Raw genomic sequence first — 17738 nt, 5'->3', positions numbered from 1 at the left:
GCATCGGACTCGAGAACTATGTTTGTCATGCCCAATTCATTGGCCTGTTAAATAGCTATCAGGACCGCTTCCAGCTCTGCATGCATAGCGCTACTCATATTCTGTTTATATCTTATGCCTGCAGCCCGAAGTCTACCATTCTCATCGCACACGACAAAGCCCCAACCACTGTATTTGCTACTTTTCTTAAAACATGCATCAATATTAGTCTTGAGAAACTGGCTGGCCAGATCTTTCCATCGTGTTGCAATAGTGCACTTTGGTTTTATGAAAAGGCAAACAATCAATGATTGTCCAATAGTGCACTTTGGTTTTTTTTTTCAGCAGCTTGAAATCTGCAACAAAGGAAGCTATACGGTGTCTGATCTCGTTATTGTTTATTTGCCTTCCCCTGAGTTGATTTTGTTCCTTGCCGTCCACCACACTTAGAGCAAAGTACATACTTTCAACTACTTGTCAGGCTTCAGAGTCCATAGTACTTTGAACATCGCCTTTAGTGGCAGACTACCTTGCAATTTCAGACAAATATGCTCCAAATTTTCCTTCCCTGATATCTTTCACCCATTTACATTTCAGGAACAAATGGCCTCCATCCTCGTCCAAATGACAACACGGGGCAAGTCTCACTCGTGGGGTGGTTCGGTATGCCTCATTGGTGCAAAAGTATAGGGGTGTGTTTGGTTCTTTAGACAAAATTTAATAGAGTTGTATCATATAAGCATATTGAGAAGAAGTTGACTGAGCGAAGTCATATTTGTAAAAAAAATAGTGTTTAGTTGGTTGTATCTGTCTGGACAGGCTGAGCTGAGTTTCTGATTGATTGACTGAATATAAGATCACATAAGCGGATGAAATAGTTGAGATTATGATTAGTTACCCACATAAAGATATTTTTATGATACTGATAAGTGGGTCCATCTGCATAAACGGATGCAGAGTATGCATCAATTGGGCTAGGTTACGGAATGAAGCTGAAATGCTAGGTTAAAATAGTGGATGTGGACAACCAAACATGCTTCTCTCTGAGATTATACATATCCACCGATCTAGGCTGGGAGAGATTCGGGCAACCAAACACACCCTAGGAGTACATGACAAACCTGGTTAAGGGTGTTAGTGAATCAATGATAACCAACATAATGGATATTTTTTAATGAACCGGCAGGTGACTGCTATATTGATAAGAAAAAGAGCCCGATGTGTAACAACATTCAGGTAATTAAGGAAAACCGAACATAAAATCACAACACAGCGGACAACTACCTAGCTAAATTAGATCTAAAATACCATAACTCTTGACCATCTACCTAACTAAACTAGACTTAAGATGGTCAACATCATCGTTGAACGGGCAAAGCCGGACCTAATCTGTGGATTATTATGGATGGTATTGTACTACCGAAGATCACAATGGATAGATCATGCAACTGATGACAATTGGTCGTAAGTTTGAGATTAGTTTTACTTATTTGTTACATTTATTCATATTTGAGACCCATTTCTTTCACCGTTTGAAACATAAGTAAATTTCACACGATCACTAGATTGTTTGGCGCTGCAATTTTTTTTAGATAATTCTCTGTGAGCCATTGAATGTTAGAGAAATCCTCGATTTGTCATTCAAAAAATGATAGTCCCTTTGGTGCCACTACTTTTAATTTTTAGTTCCTCTTGCACCACTCTCGTTAGCTCTGTGATTTTTGCACACCGTTAGATGTCAGTTTTTTTTTAGAAAATGGCTGAATTGCCCCTACTTACAAGTGCCCCTCACATGTAAGGCTTAGCCAACAAACACCTCTCTCCCTCCTGTTCTTCACATCTCTCCCCTGTCTGGCTCTCTCTGCCCCCAACACATCAAGGCAAGCAACTGGCCAATGGTGTTCACGACCTCTATCTCTCCGTCTGTTGCCCTCCATCCTTATCAAATCTAGCACCAATATTGTTCAATACTCTCTCGATCCAGTCGAGCATCAAAGATGCATCGAGAAGATGAGCACCCCTCTTCCCCTCACACTGTTGATTCCTCATGCAAGAAGCAACAACCTGTAGGTCCCGCGACCGCGAGCTGTTGTGGCATATCAGGACGAGGAGCCCATGACCAAATGAGGCCACTGACAACCGTTTCTGAGGCCGGCCTCCACTCTCCACCTCCATGACGTAGCCAACAACCACCTTCGGTAGCGAGGTGCATGCTGTGCTACATGAAGTTGTCGGTGCGGGTGGGCCACATGCGGCTACGAGAGCTGCTAGACTATGTGCGTGTGTGCCGCTGCCTCTACAACGTTGTCTAGGGGACCCGCACCTCATCTTCTCCGATTACGCAATCATCTTCTCCGGTGAAACCTCCAACTTCGGGGAGCTTCGTTTGGGTTAGGGTTGGGGACAGCGGTTTTTGCCATGGGGTTTGGGGGATTTTGTGACCTTCAGCTCTAAAGGGAGGCCATGGGAGGTCACTGGCCCGGCGGTGGTGGTGGGCATCCACAATGTACCAATTAGCGAGGGAGGGGTGGCACAGGGGCGTGTCGCTGGTGATAAAGAAGAAAGTGCAGTGAAGGAGAGGCGACAAGGGGAATAGGGGAGGCAATGGAGGAGGAAGGGGTAGCTGAGGTGCTCACCAGCGATGGGGACGGCGATAGAGAGGCGATGGGGAGCGAAGCATGTGGTGGCGGCGGTGGCTAGGTGAGTCGGGGTGGGTCGGATTGAGCAGATAGGGATGCTATCCTTTATACAAATGAAACAGATCTTGGCCCTTGGATTCTCATCAGACGGCTGAAACAAGTAGGCATGGTGGCTAGAGAAGAAGAGGAAGGCAAGGATAGTAGGGTCCTTTTACACATCATTTAACAACAGTGTGATATCATATGGATGGAAATGGCACAGAGGAAAGGGAATATTTCAAGTAGTGGCACATAAGGGATTAGGAATTTTCTAGTGGCAGATCGAGGATTTCGTTAACCTTCAATGGCTCATAGAGAATTATCTCATTTTTTAGCTGTTATAGCGAAAATAACCCTATTAGGCTATGATTGTGATTTTGGTGATTAATGACAATATAGTTATTGGGACTAACATGTTTGTCAATAATATATGTTAGTAAGTTTAATGAATGGAATACATCAAGAAGCCACCGCAGTCGGGATAAAGTTTGATTGAATTAGAGATGTCCTAGGAGAATTGACCTCACCAGATAGTCCGGTGCAGTAGAGTTTGCACTCACTGGAGCATTGTGCATAGAGGCTGATAGTCTCACCGGATAGTCCGGTGCTCTATGTGTTGAACTCACTTTAGCGTTTTTGACAAAGGGGAGAAGGCTGAGGACCTCATTGGATAGTCTGGTGATCTGCACTGGATAGCACCAGAGTATTTCTTGCAGAAAAGAATGCAAGTGCAAAGATTAAAGATCAACCCATCGGAAGGTCCGGTGCTTGGTTTATGCTTACCGGATTATAGCACCAAAGCATTTCTTGAAGAGGCGATTGCAAGTGCTGAAGAATGAAGATCAACTTACATGATAGTCCGGTGATCATAGAGATGAATGCACGAGAGCATTTTACACAGAGAAGAAGTGGCGCGGTCTGGCTCAAGATAACTCACTGGAAGGTCCGATGATGGATTTGAAGGTACATCGGAATGTCCAGTGTTCACAGAGGCTTTGAGTGGAAGTCTAACAGCTAGTTTTTGAGATTGTACTCACTGGATGATCCGGTGTTAGTACTGCTATTCTCACCTAATCATCCGGTGTTAACAGATTTTTTTGAGCCGTTGGGAAAATGGCTAGTTGGCGAGTTTAAGGCTATAAATCCTCCTCCACTCAATCATTTAAAGGTGTGGCATGCTGCTAGAGTCTAGATGAAGCTCATGCACACTTGAGAAACATCCAAGCCACCAACGTACTTAAAGTAATCATCTAAGGCGATTAAGCATAAGATTAGAGAGTATTTAGTATTTATAGGCCTAGAGTGAGTTGTAGCTAGGTGTTGCAGCTTGAAGAAGGGATCAAGGAGTGATCCTACACCTTGGAGTCTTTGTGATTAATTGGCATATTGGGCCTTGGTGGCTCAATCTTGTTGACCCTCCGACTTGGTGTGGAGTGACGGCAAGATATGTGTATAGGGATGTGGAGACCTTTGTCTTGGTGGCTTAAGCTCTAAAGTGATCATGGTGGCAAATGACTAGAAAATAGGCTAGTGGTGAGACCTTATCTTGGTGGCTTGATGGCTCATCATGCTTGAAACCTTGTCTTAGTTACTTGGTAGCTCAAGAGCCGTTACTGGAAGAGTCGTGCCAACCGGAAGCATATCCGTTGTAGATCTTCAACGTGGATTAGGGGTGGCATTCATGCCATCGATACCACGGGATAAAAATCGCTTGTGCCGAATTTGTCTATCTACCTTATTTACATTTTTGCATTTACATACTTGCAATTTACCTTGCTAAAGTAGATTGCAATCCTCTTAAGCAGTAGATTAGACACATTAGATAAACCTAGAGTACATTTAGATAGAAATTGAGATAGGTTTATCTTGTGAAGTTTTTGAAGCCGAATAATTTCTAAGTGTCCTAATTCATCCTCTCTTAGGACGTTACCATTCCTCACAGCTGCCCGTCATAATTATATGGGTTGGGATGGAACATTATCTTGGAGATTTTACTTATTCTCTCTTTCTCCATAAACTGGAAAAACTAGCGGCTCTTTTGTTAGGTGATATGAAGTACTAGATAAGATATGGTGGTTGAGAGTAACCTTGTTTAGAGATGGCCAAATGGGTCGTGCCTATTAAGCCAACCTGAGGCTCAGCACTGTAGGCATGGCCCAGGAACGGCACGGCTCGAGCCGAGCTGGGCCGGGCTAGCACGGCACGAGGCCATGGGTCGTGCCTGGGCCGAGCGCGCGGCACGGTGGGCTAGTACAGACGGGCACGACCCGGCCGGGTACGTCTGGACCCAGCTATTTTGTATTTTCTATATATATATTTTTAATTTTACAGCTATTTTTTTATCTATTTTCTATATTTTATCTATTTTCTATATATATTTTAAATTTTGTAGCTATTTTTTTTCAGGTCGCCCGTGGCACCGTGCCCGTCATGTCTACCGGGCCGGCCACGCCGCTGTGCCGCAATCGTGCCCGGACCGACCTAGCACGGCACGATACATGACGAGTCGTGCCATGGGCCGAAGACGCAGCACGGCACGACCCGTTACACTAGCCGGGTCTATCGGGTTGTGCCTAACCAGACCGTTGTCGGTGTATCTGGAACCGGGGGTCCCTGAGTCCCGAGGCCAGGCCAGCCGTCCGTCACATGTCACCATCCTGCGAGGTCCCTCCTGCGGGGGTGAGGAAAGTCTAAGTTCCGGGAGAAGGTGCTCGGGGCCACAGTCCCTGGTCCCCGAGCACCCCAGTTCCCCGATGACCCGCAGAGTCTAAGTACCGGGAAGAAAGTGTTCGAGGAGGTACCCGGTCACCCCCGAGCACCCTAGTCCCCCGACGATCAGAAGAGCTAAGTTCCGGGAGAGAGTGCTCGGGGACTGCGCGCAGCAGTCCCCGAGCGCACGGTTCCCCGAGGGTCAGTATGAAAGTGCTCGGGAGAGAGTGCTCGGGGCTGCACGTGGCAGCCCCCGGGCTCTCGGTTCCCCGAAAGATCTGTACAAAAGTGCTCGGGAGAGAGTGCTCAGGGATGCACGTGGCAGCCCCCGAGCTCTCGGTTCCCCGAAGGTTCATACAAGAGCGCTCGGGAGAGAGTGCTCGGGGAGGTAAACAGTACCCCCAAGCACCCGGTGCCCCGAGGACAAGGATAAGCATTCTCAGGAGAGAGTGCTCGGGGAGGTGAACAGTACCCCCGAGCGCTCGGTGCCCCGACGACCCGGAAAGGCCCCCGAGGGGCCCGCCGATGAGGTGTCAATCAGTCAGAGGCCTGAGGCCGCATTTAATGAGCGTGAGCGGCCTGACATTCCCAACTGCTCCCGCCGCAGCGTCAGTTCCTGCCACGTTTTGGCAGAGAGGCGTGGGGCTATTAATTGCACGGGTCCCATCCCGTATCATCCGGTGTATCTCGGGATAACATCACCAGAATCAAGGCATTCCGCCTGCCGCTCTACCGTGGCAGAGGAACAAGACAGGCGGACACGCCGGGTAGCTCTGTGGCTGCTCAATGGGCCCTCTCAACGGCGCCCGTTGCCAGGGCGTTTATGGTGACAAGTGACCGGGCGTGCGCCGCGTTTTCCACCTCCCCGGTCACTTCGCCCAGAGGAAATGATGACGCCTTTCCCAGTCATGGCGTCTTGGAACTTGCGCCCCCTCCTTCCCGTTCGGGGCATGTCGCAGCCGGCGAGTGCATAAAAGAGTCGGCACACAGAAGAGAACTGGCGATCAACGAAGGATAGACCAAAAGAGAATCCGACCAAAGATACATCCGAGACGTCCAAGAGACCGCAAGCATCGAGCACAGAAACACCAAGAACCAAACCGTAGTCCCTGCCCAAGAACAAGGAGCCTCAAGCTCTTAGTTAGACACAATATTCTTGTAACCAGCAACATCCTTGAGGAACTTCCTCAAGACAGTTATTACATCTATACAGGAGTAGGGTATTACGCCCCCGTGCGGCCTGAACCTGTCTAATTTTCTGGTGCATTTACTTCTTTCTGCACTAGGTCATCACCCCCACCACCGGCCGTTGCATTTACTCTCATTTATTTCTCCGACGAACTTATTCAGGATCATCCCCCTGGCCGAATCTCTAAAAAGGGGTCTCTTAGGATCCCTGCGACAGGAGTTAATCCTCCGACAACCGTGCCTAGCCGAACCCGTGCTGGGCTAGCCTGACTAGCCCATTTGGCCACCTCTGGCCTTGTTCGTTGATCTCGATCCTGCCATTGTGATCATAAGATGCTTATGTTGATGAAGAAATAGTGGCTACTACTATGCAAGGAAGATGTCTAATTGTGGAGAAGCTAGATGAGGTAATCATGGTCCATATGTTGCGGATGTAGGAAGGGCACTAGAACGGCTGTAAACAGGGGCTTAGTCTAATCTTTCTTGTAGTTCTCCTTTTGGTTGGGATTTTCTTGTTCCATCTGTTCTATATCTATATAACTACTACTATGTTTTAGCCTCAATATTGGTAATAGCAGCTTTACTTTTCGTCTAACTTCTTTATTTACTTTTGCGATTAATATGTGATGCATGTGCGCACACATCATACTTACAAACTTGCGAGTATACTGGTCGACGGAAGTGTGATCAACGTTTTCTACGAGTGTGTGATGAACTCAAGAACACAAGGGGTTATCCAAGTTCCAATCTCTCGTGTGATAATAGCTCTACATTCTGTATATTTTCTTATGATAAGAATCAACTTGATATAGACAGAGTTTCGTTCTTTAGCAGTATTGCCCTCCCTCCTTTATATAGTAGGAGGATAGATGTATATACAAATAGTACATACCAGAACTATGGTAGTCCCATTTTTACCGAAAACCCTTACTATGAGGCCATCATTACGAGAGTGAGCATGCTCTATCTGTCTGGTTGTTTTGTGCGTCTTGTCCTATCAGCCGCATGTCGTCACGCCCACTTGCAAGACCATAGCACCCGCCTGTAGGGCCGTCCCGTAGCATTAATTGCTACAGGATGAGCCACTGCACCATTGTGCTAGCCACAACTTTACTCACCGAAAGAAGATGTCTGTGAAAAGAAAACACTTGAGTAGGTAGCATTAAATGAGATTAGACTGGTTAGAAGAATATCTACCCCACGACTAGTGGTCGTGGGGTTTCCTTCCACGATCAGGGGACTGACCGCACAAGCCTTGCAAGACGTCTGTGTCGAAGTCAGCTTTTAATAATATCTACTACCAGCGAGCCTTTGCTGGTGTGGGCCTACAGAACAGGAAATCCTCCCTATTCTTTACATCGACATCTTTCTTCATGTTTTTCCTCCTATTGGAGTACTTTTTAGCATAATATAATTTATGTATTGGCACTATATTACATAGCAAATGGATATGGGGCGCTCTTGAAATGGAGATTTCATTTCTTGACCCCCGACAGTTTTGTGAGGTCGGCAACGTTAGGGTGTTAGAGCATCTCCAACGGCTACTCATATTTAACCCCCTATTCCTCCTATTTAGGAACTCCTCATCCAGATTCCACACCCTACTTCTCAGCGCACTCCAACCGACCTCTTATATTTGATTCCCTATTATTCCACTCATAGCTATTTTATTAATATCTTGTACTCTCACTCCCTGATCTCCTCTCTCTCCAGAGCCTATCTCCCCGCTCCTTCTCTTCCTGACGTCGGTCCAAGCTCCCTCTCTCTCCCCGATGCCAGCCCTAGCTCCCTCTCTCCCCAACCTCCCTCTCTCCATGCCTCCACGGCGCTGGCGGGTGGGTGGGTATGTGCAGGGTGGCGTGACGACGCGGGAGGGCCTGTGCGCGGGCGCAACATCATAGAAGGGGCCGTGCGGTGGGCCTGTGCAGGGGCGTGGTGGCGCGGAAGGGGGCCAGCGGCGGGGTTGTGTGTGGATAGGGGCTTGGTTGCTACCCCCTACATGTGGGGGTGAAGGAGGAGATTTGGGGCTCCTCAAAGAAAGGGGGCCGGATGGGGGTTTATTGGAGACCAATTTTCATCGTTTTTTTCTTAAATATAGGATATGGGGTGGGAAGAGGGATCAATTGGAGTTGCTCTTAGGCCGGGAAAGGAGTGCAAGGACGCGGGGGTGTAGGGAGCATAGAGCAGAGCGTGTGTGTGTGACGAACACAAGGTTTGACGTTCGATAAGTGATCATTTTGACGGGAGATGAACGCGACCAGCTGGTTGTCAGTGCCTAGGGATGGGAATAAAATCGCAAACCGAACAAGGAAAGCAAAACTGAACCGAATAATTTGTTTTTGTTTGGTTTCTAAACTGAACTGATTTAACTATTTTTGTTTGGTTTTTAGTTCATTGTTCGGTTCTAAATTTGTTTTTCATTTTTGGTTTAGTATGCGGTTTTCAGCTTATAAAAAACAAATTAACCCAACAAACCGAACTTATCATGTGGTCATTGTCGCTGAACTTTCTATCTCGTAAGTATGAGACCAAGTCTTTCAAAATTGGGCAAAGTTTTTTTTTTTTACCAAGAAATCGATATTCACAATAAAGCGACAATTTCGCCTTCACATCAATAGGTTTGCGAGAGCATTTATAATTGAACTTATTATGAGTTTACGGTGTTGCATGCATGTACATCTGTACTGCAATGCTTTTTTATTACGTGCCTTTGCCCTTTACATCTTTAAACTTATTTGAAATTGAGGATTATTCTTTGCCCTTTTCTATCATTAAACTTATTTAAAATTGAGACGTAGCAATATTCATGAGTTGTTTACATTTTCATTTAAAACCAAAAAACCAAACCAAGATATTACAATTAATTAGATTCAACTTCTATATTTTCTCACTTTATTCAGTTTCCAATTTTCAAAACCATTTTTTTAAAGAACAAACCAACGATTTGTTCGGTTTTGAATTTTCAAAACAAAAATTTTAAAAAACCAATCAACCCGATCCGAAAAAGCTAATACCAAGTTCACAAATTCGATAGATCCACAAAAATTGTCTAGGGTCGGTAACCGTATAGTAATTCAGTGAAAACCGGTATAAACCAATCGAATTTTATTAATTCTTTTTAATTTTTTAATTTTAAATTTGAGTTTGATCGATAACCGTTTAGTTTTTAAACGTGGTACGGACCAAATTGACCGAACTGTTACCGTCAATTTTTTTGAACCTGGCTACTATCCGAATGTCCACCCCGACGCAGGAATCGCGACTGACAGTTTACTGCGCGCGAGGAATCGTGCGCTGCTTCCGTAGTCATCAGTCATCACCGCAAACTTACTTCTGCCTCGTCGCATTTTTTCACTTGGACTTCTTCCATGTGATTCGAGCGACATTTGCAGAAGAAAAAAACAGCTTAATTCGCCACGTTTCCTGGTTTCAGGGCCTGAATGCCAATCTCTTCGACTTCAGCACGAGCGCTCCGGAGCAAGAAATTTAAACACGATATGTTCGAGAGAAGAAAAGAAATTTAAACACAAGACATTCGTAATCCTCTTTCTTACAACAGAAGCATTTCCTGTGATTACTAGTGGGATCTCACACTGCAGAGTTCAGATACATGATACGCCTAACGCTTGTCCACCAGAGCAGGGATATCAAACTTGGTTGACAGAGCTCTAGAGCAATTTTATAGTAGAATTAGTGAAAGTTTTGCTATAGTAGTTTATAATTTTTAGTTTCGAGAGTGATTTCATGCGGCAATTTTCTGAAATGGAGTAGATATTGAAAACTGAAAAAACCAATTTATTCTGATTCACTTCAAGTACAAAATCACTTCTTCTATAAATATACTTAGAAAAATACTAAAGAATAAATTTCAACACATAATCATTTTTCTTAAATAATCATTTCACATAAAATTTAAATCATATCCATGGGCAGCAGCGATGTACCTCTCGGTCAGATCTCCTCACTTTTCACTGCACATGATTGTGCTCAGCCTGCGTTTTTTTTTCAAGGGGAAGAAGTAAGAACACAAACATCACAAAACACGTCGGCACATAAAGCACGACAGGAAGCAACGTGCTCGGTCGGAGCCCTCAACCACCTTGGCAATGTGCACCTTGCTTGGGCGCCTCTCGCGGCATTTCCTGAGCTGCTCCCTGACGAGCTTCTCGTAGATGAAAGACGCGCCCTTGAACTGCGGGAGCACCAGCCACGGCACCAACAGCAACTTCACCGGGTGCCAGATCGGTATCCTGACACAAATAGTTTTTTTAACCATGGGACCTATTTCCATGGTCTTTTTTAATGGGGTCGAGCAAGATCGTTTTGTGTGCGACCGTTTCGTGCATGTCCATGCGAGCGCATAGGCTGAAACGCGGGCTGGCTCGAACCCTCGCGTCGTGCAAATGCCATCCTGCCAATGGGCTAGCGCCCGGATGCCTGACACAAAAAGTTCGAGACATCGTGCGTCAGATTCTCACTTTATCAAGAGCGTCATGGTTAGTTTCATGTGATCTTCGGTAAGAAGGGGGCCGGCGGCGGCATACATATTACCAATACAAGACTGGCTCTGCGACCATCTCGAGGAGGGTGATGAAGGAGTGGGTAAAATCCAAAAATAGACAACATACGGTACCGTATTTGCTAAAATTGACAATATATTAACATATTTGCAAATTTAGCACATATATTCGGCACTTAAAACACTAAAAACCCGATTTTAGAACGTGAGACATCAAAAATAGATGGGCACGACCGTTTTAAGCACCTGAGGTGCCATAGAACTGTATTCGACACCTCAGATGCCGAAAACAGTCTGTATTTGGCACCTCATCTGTCGAATACGGTACACAGTACCGTATTTGACACCTCAGGTGTGGAATACAGCCGAGCTATGCGCCATCGCTCTCTGCTGTGCGTCGTCGCTCGCGAAGAGAAGCTAGAGCTGCGTTGTACGTGTGCGTTTGAGTTCTTTATTTAACTCTCGATTTTATTTGAAAGTATAAAAATTGTTCAAAAATTGTAAATATTTTCATGAGCAAACTAGAGCTCACTGTCAACCCGTTTTAATTGGTTTATCCAAAAAGTCGGAGCTAATATTTAATTAAAATTCTCTAAATAAGCTTATTTTTATAAATTCTAGTAATTTTTAATGCATGAAATAAATTCTCAAAAATCTAGAAAAATTCACTAATATTCTTCTCATGTGATGTACTAATTTATAAAAATATTTCAAACCCTAGGTTATTTGGGAAAAAGTGAGTTATTTTGTGATGCTCTATTTATATATATTTTTATCATTTCATGTGATATATCTACTAGGTAGGTGAAAAAGATAGAGGTTTTTCATATAGATATTTCTAGAGGATCTCTTAGAAGTTGTATCCATGGGGGTAGAGCTTGCTGCACACGTACCCTTGTATTATTCCGTGTGCCATTGTGGAGGCACATGTATGTTACCACATGTAGTGAGGTATTTATCTCACCACTGTACATTGAGCTCCTATAACCTTATCTTTGTCTACTTAACATTTGCGTGCCTCATTACCTCAGCCTTATCATAGTCATAGTTAATGTTCGCATACTCTTCTTCGTCCGCCTCCGAGGCCCCCGCCAATGCGTCCACCTCCACCGCCCAGCACAGTGGAAGTAGGCCAGCAACACGCAACCTGTAAACATAATACAATCTGCGACAAATAGCGATAAAAATTGGTATGAAACGTTAAATGTAAAATGGACAAACTTCAGAATACAACGCCTGTCAATTCTCATGAACTCATTCGACACACGAGATTGTAGTACTGAAAGGTCCTCAACCTGCATCGTGGTGCGATACGAACGATGCCTAACATCGACCTTAGGGTCAAGCAGCTCCAGGTGCACCATACCAGTATTTTTACAAGTTATTTGCATTTGTATATGCAAAACAAACATAGAGTAAGAAGTGCCACTCACTCTAGACCTGGTCTAAACTAGTCTTTATTTATGGGAACTGAACAAATAAACACCCAACATATAACATGATATAATAGATTGTATTGTACATAAATATATGAACAAATCACAACCTAACACATTACAACCTCGCACATAGTGACAGCCTCAGTACTAAAACAGTAAAGTACAATATTGTGCACATGAATATCCATCACACTACGAATTATAATATTAATCGATCTAAATGAGCCGATGAAGCCGATGACCGACGACCCTAAGGGCGTCTGCCATCTACAGCAAACCCAAAAGGACTTGTTTCTGCATGGTTCACACTTGGGATACCAACGGTGTATTTCTTGTAAGTGTGTCCTGCTTTGTTGCACTTGCTGCATAATTTCACGCGACACCGAGCTTCTGTTTTATCCATGTCATTACAGAGCCTTGTAGTCATGTGTCATCCCTTCTTTGCTTCATCTTATTGGGATCAAGGATGAACACACAATCGGTCTCAGGTTCCTTCATGAAAGAACCATAAATCCTGAAACCGTAGACCTCATGGTTCTAAGTGTCGAACAAAAGCTTCCTTCTTGAAGTAGTCGAAGATGTACCCTCCGAGTCCTCATACCCATCACAGCACACATGACAATCACATAGGAGCATGGCTTTTGCAGTAGCATGTGCAAACGCACCTGCCATCAAAGATGGTGTACTCGTGGATAACTCTCACAAGCTTGCCTCATCTCCTTCCTTTGTCTCTGCATAGAATTCTGTATATGTGTTATGCAGTTCCCATGATCTTTACCTGCTGCATCTTTGCCTTCTTCGCCTTGTCTTTTATGTACTTAGTCATCTTCGTCCCATAAATCTTACTAACATTATTCAGTATCGTGTGCGCTATTGCATAACGGTCCCTAAAATATTTGCATGTCCCTTGAAGTATGAAGTCTATAATCCCACCAGCGGCAATCCCCTCACACCTTTCATCATCTAGTTGTAAACCTCTGCTAAATTTGTAATCATAATGCCGTACCTAGCCTCATCTGTGTTGCAGAGAAGAGCCTACTTCTCCTTCGATTCATTCTCAATCCACTCGCTAAATGACCTGGTAGATGACCCAGTCCTTCGCGTGATACCAGCTTCATTGTCCCTTGGTAGGGACTCAAGAGGTATTGGTTCATCCCCCGGCCTCGTCATGGGTCTCCCTACACGATCCTATGTTTGCTTCTTCGTCAGCTCATCTAGTTTCTTCCAAAGAGCATCAAACTTTCGCTGCTGGTTCTGACTGCACGACCACTTGAAGATGTTTATGAGGTTCTTGTTCTTGAATTGGTGGAAGAAGTTTGCACCTGAATGCCTCATGCACCACCTACTCTGTAGATCTAGCCACACATGTCTAATAAAGTCATCATCCATTCCATTTTACAGATCCAGAATTACTTTGAGAATCCCAGTATGCCGATCATGTATAATGCACATGTTCAGCCAAGCATAAATAATTATCATCCTCACATGTTATGGGAACCAATACCAACTGTTATTGTTCTTACCCTCCACAAATGCGAAGGCTAACAGTAGAACTTGATTATTCCCATTGACCCACATAGCAATTAGGATCTATCCTGTGAACTTATCAATAAGAAAAGTGTCGTTGATGCATAAGATAGACCGACAATGCTTGAAAGCTTCGATACATGCCCCTATTATGAAGAAACATCACTTCAGGATGTACTTACCAGGTTTGGACAACAATGAGTACATATCAATATCGTAATACATCCTCGGGTTCCTTTGAGCAATGGTTTGTAGCAAATGTGACAGATTCTCATACGACACTTCGTAGGTCCCTAACCTCATCTCGGTTGACTTTCTCTTTGCCCTTCATTCCTTGTTGTAGTTGATAGTGTACTTATAATCCTCCTCAATTTACCTGATTATGGATCCTAATTTGTAGTTTAGGTTGTTCACAATTTGGGCTTACATCATATTGGTGACAAAGTATGAGGTTATATTCCTGTGGATGGGCTCAAGTTTGTCCATCATGCAAGTGTGCTCGACCACAATCGACACATCCAAATAGTCAACCCACTTCCCATTGAAGCCATGCACCCGCTACGGGCAACCCTCATTCACGTACTTGACATCATATTCCTTCTTGATTGATTTGACAACATAAAACTGTTGTTGAAGCGATATCACCTATCAAATCATAGCATCCTTTATGGCCTGACTGGTAGAATACCTGGCACATTGAGTCACCTCATTCTGCGTATACTCTTAGGCTACTTGATTCTCCCATTCACCACAAAATTGTTGAAGTTGGAATTGTCTCAGTCCGCAAGAATCAGATCATCGTACTCATTATCCGAGATGTCATACTTAGAGATTCGTTAGCCTCACGATCATCCTGCTCTATCTGTTCAATTAGAGAAGGGATCATTCCCATTCGTCTGCCTCACCAGTAGGTTCATTCGAATGATCCGGTGAATGAGAAATATACGGATCGACATCCTCCTTATGCTCTTCCTCAGCACCCTCCTCCTCCACATACTCTTAATCCTACATCTCTCCAACTGCCTCATTATTCTTCCATTGCACAAGCAACATAGAAGACTAACCTTTATGCATAACATCCTGCAGGTACCTCTTCCACACTTCATCTTTCCAGAGCGAGAACACTTCCTAGTAGACACCTTCTCTGTAACGGTTGCCCACAATACTAATGATCATCTCTTGAATCTCAGGGTCTGTTTTGAAACCCCGCATCAACCAGGCATACAAAGTGTCTGATACTTTTATACATAGGTCTGGAGGTACCCTTGTTCATTGATTAAAATACGGATAATACTAGCCATTCCAGACCATATAATATTTCACTATCTCTATAAAAAATCCTAAATTGTCACGTATCTGACATATCTGGCAACCATCAACAAAAAACCCTAATATTATTGCAACAAAACATAAATTATGTAAAACTACATCCACAATGCAAAAATCATTACAAACATAGCCCAACATGTAATCTATACTGCAACAAAATATTTCCAGATCGTACACCAAACACCTCTAAATCGTACATCTACCACATCAGTTCTGACTACACTATGTCTAAAATCTACATTTAATAACATATGTCTAAATACTACATCTAATTACTAAAATATGCGTATAAATAGGATCTAATTGGTAAACTATATCAAGCCCTAATTCTAAAACTAGATCTACATTCTAACCTAAGTCTAGTAACTATCATACTAGATTTATAAAATAATTCTAAATCTAACATCTAACCTATATTAAAATCTAACACTACTGACTATCTTACCGGGTTTATAAAAAAAGCAAAGGAAAAAATATACCTTTTTCTCCACCAAAGCTTTGCCACATAATTTTTCCTCCCATCCCATCCCCTCTCATCTCCTCTCCTCTCAGTTGGAAACAAATGAGGGTGTGACATCGGCAGAGCCAGCCACATCAGTTTAAATACCCAAAAGATATCGCCCCCTCAATAGGCTCCTTTTGGGTAAACCCATGCGGCGGAGATGCCACGAAGGTCTCACCCGTTGAACGGGCGAGATCTTATGAGACCCGGTGATCAGCGAATTAAATAACCAGAGAGAGCAAGATCTCGTCCGTTCAGCAGGCGAGATCAAGTTCTCGCCAGCTGAACGGGCGAGATCTTGTTCTCGTCCATTGAACCAGCGATGATAGGTTAGATCTGCGATTTTTTAAAATAACCGTGTATTCTTAAAAATATTAAAGAAATAAAATATAAAAAAATTCGAAGCCAAGCAAGGTTGTCACTTCGTGGTGATAAAATTTTGCTAAACTCGTCTATGGTACATGAGACGTAGGATCCAAAAAATGCGACTAAAAAAGGTGAATAGGGGCCTTTTCAAATTCTTAAATGGTTTATTTTAATCTTTTTATCTAACGTACCTCAAATCAACACGTGGAAGCAAAAAATCCGAGAGAAATAAAATACAACAAAAATCTTTAAAGAAAACATGACTCTCATGGATGAATATGAACTCTATATTCTATATAAATCAATTTTAAGAAAAACATGCAACTTGATTCACTTATATTCGTAAAAATAGACACCAGATAAAAAGACTCTAAGTTGATGATCTGAAGACAAGAGATTATTTAAGATCAACTAATAGATGATTCTTATCTCTCTAGAAAAAAGAATAACAACTATAACACGATCGAAAAATTTAGTTTCTAACAAAAACGAAAATCACAACCGAAAACCAAAATGCTGCAAGGAAAGCTAATAGGAAGAACAAGAGCAAACATAAACTTCATTTCTTGAAGAAAAACACTCTATGTTCGACGGATTACAAAGTATTTTTACTTATAAAAGTCTATCATCTAACATGAAGGCTAAGCCTTCCTCTTCATCACCTCTAAAACCCTAACACACAATCTCAAACGGTTGGCTTAAGAGGACTCAACCAGCTCCCCCCCTCTATTTATAGCCTAGGTTCTTTGACCCTTAAGTTTCCTAAATTGTTTCTAAAATACTACTATCTTTCAATACATTTCTACCTACCATCGAGGGTATTTTTTATCTATCTTTTTCGTCTATCAAACGGCAGTGACACCTGCATGACTTAGTTTCATCTCGACGCAAGTTTCGTGATGATGACATGTGCATTTCATACTTTTTTATAGTTTTGAGGCCAAACCTTGTGACTCACTGCCGTTTGCTTACACCTTAAGCAAGCCACCCGATGTTGACGTTTGTACTCCATCTTGTGGTTTTAACTGTCGGCAAGCCTCTCCCGCTCCTGATCCATTGGGCCGCCTTGTCATTTACACTCGTATCTCTTTCTCTTGACTTTGTCAACACATCGTCTTCATACACCATCTCATGTCTTGCTTGCCCTCCACGTGTACAACTATGATTATCCTTGACTTCGTCTAGCCTCCTTAATCGTCCAGCATCAAGCATCTCGCTTAGCCTCAATCATTCCACCATTGATCATCAAGTTACATCCATCACCTACACATGACAAGACAAGTACACATATTTCTCCAATTCCATCTCTAATTAGTCATAATCATAAATCTCTATTGAAAAGCTCATCACACAGAAAACTAAACACCGGTTGATCCGGTATGTACAGCCTCTGGACATCGTACCATCTAGTGTGTACAAGTCATGTCTCCTATGAAATCCACCTGGAAAAAGCTCCGGTAAAGTCTGGTGTTTACACCATCAATCACTGGACCATCCGATGT

This window comes from Phragmites australis, chromosome 16, assembly GCF_958298935.1.
Source record: "Phragmites australis chromosome 16, lpPhrAust1.1, whole genome shotgun sequence".
Taxonomy (NCBI): Eukaryota; Viridiplantae; Streptophyta; class Magnoliopsida; order Poales; family Poaceae; genus Phragmites; species Phragmites australis.
Note: the sequence above shows the minus strand (reverse complement) of the source record.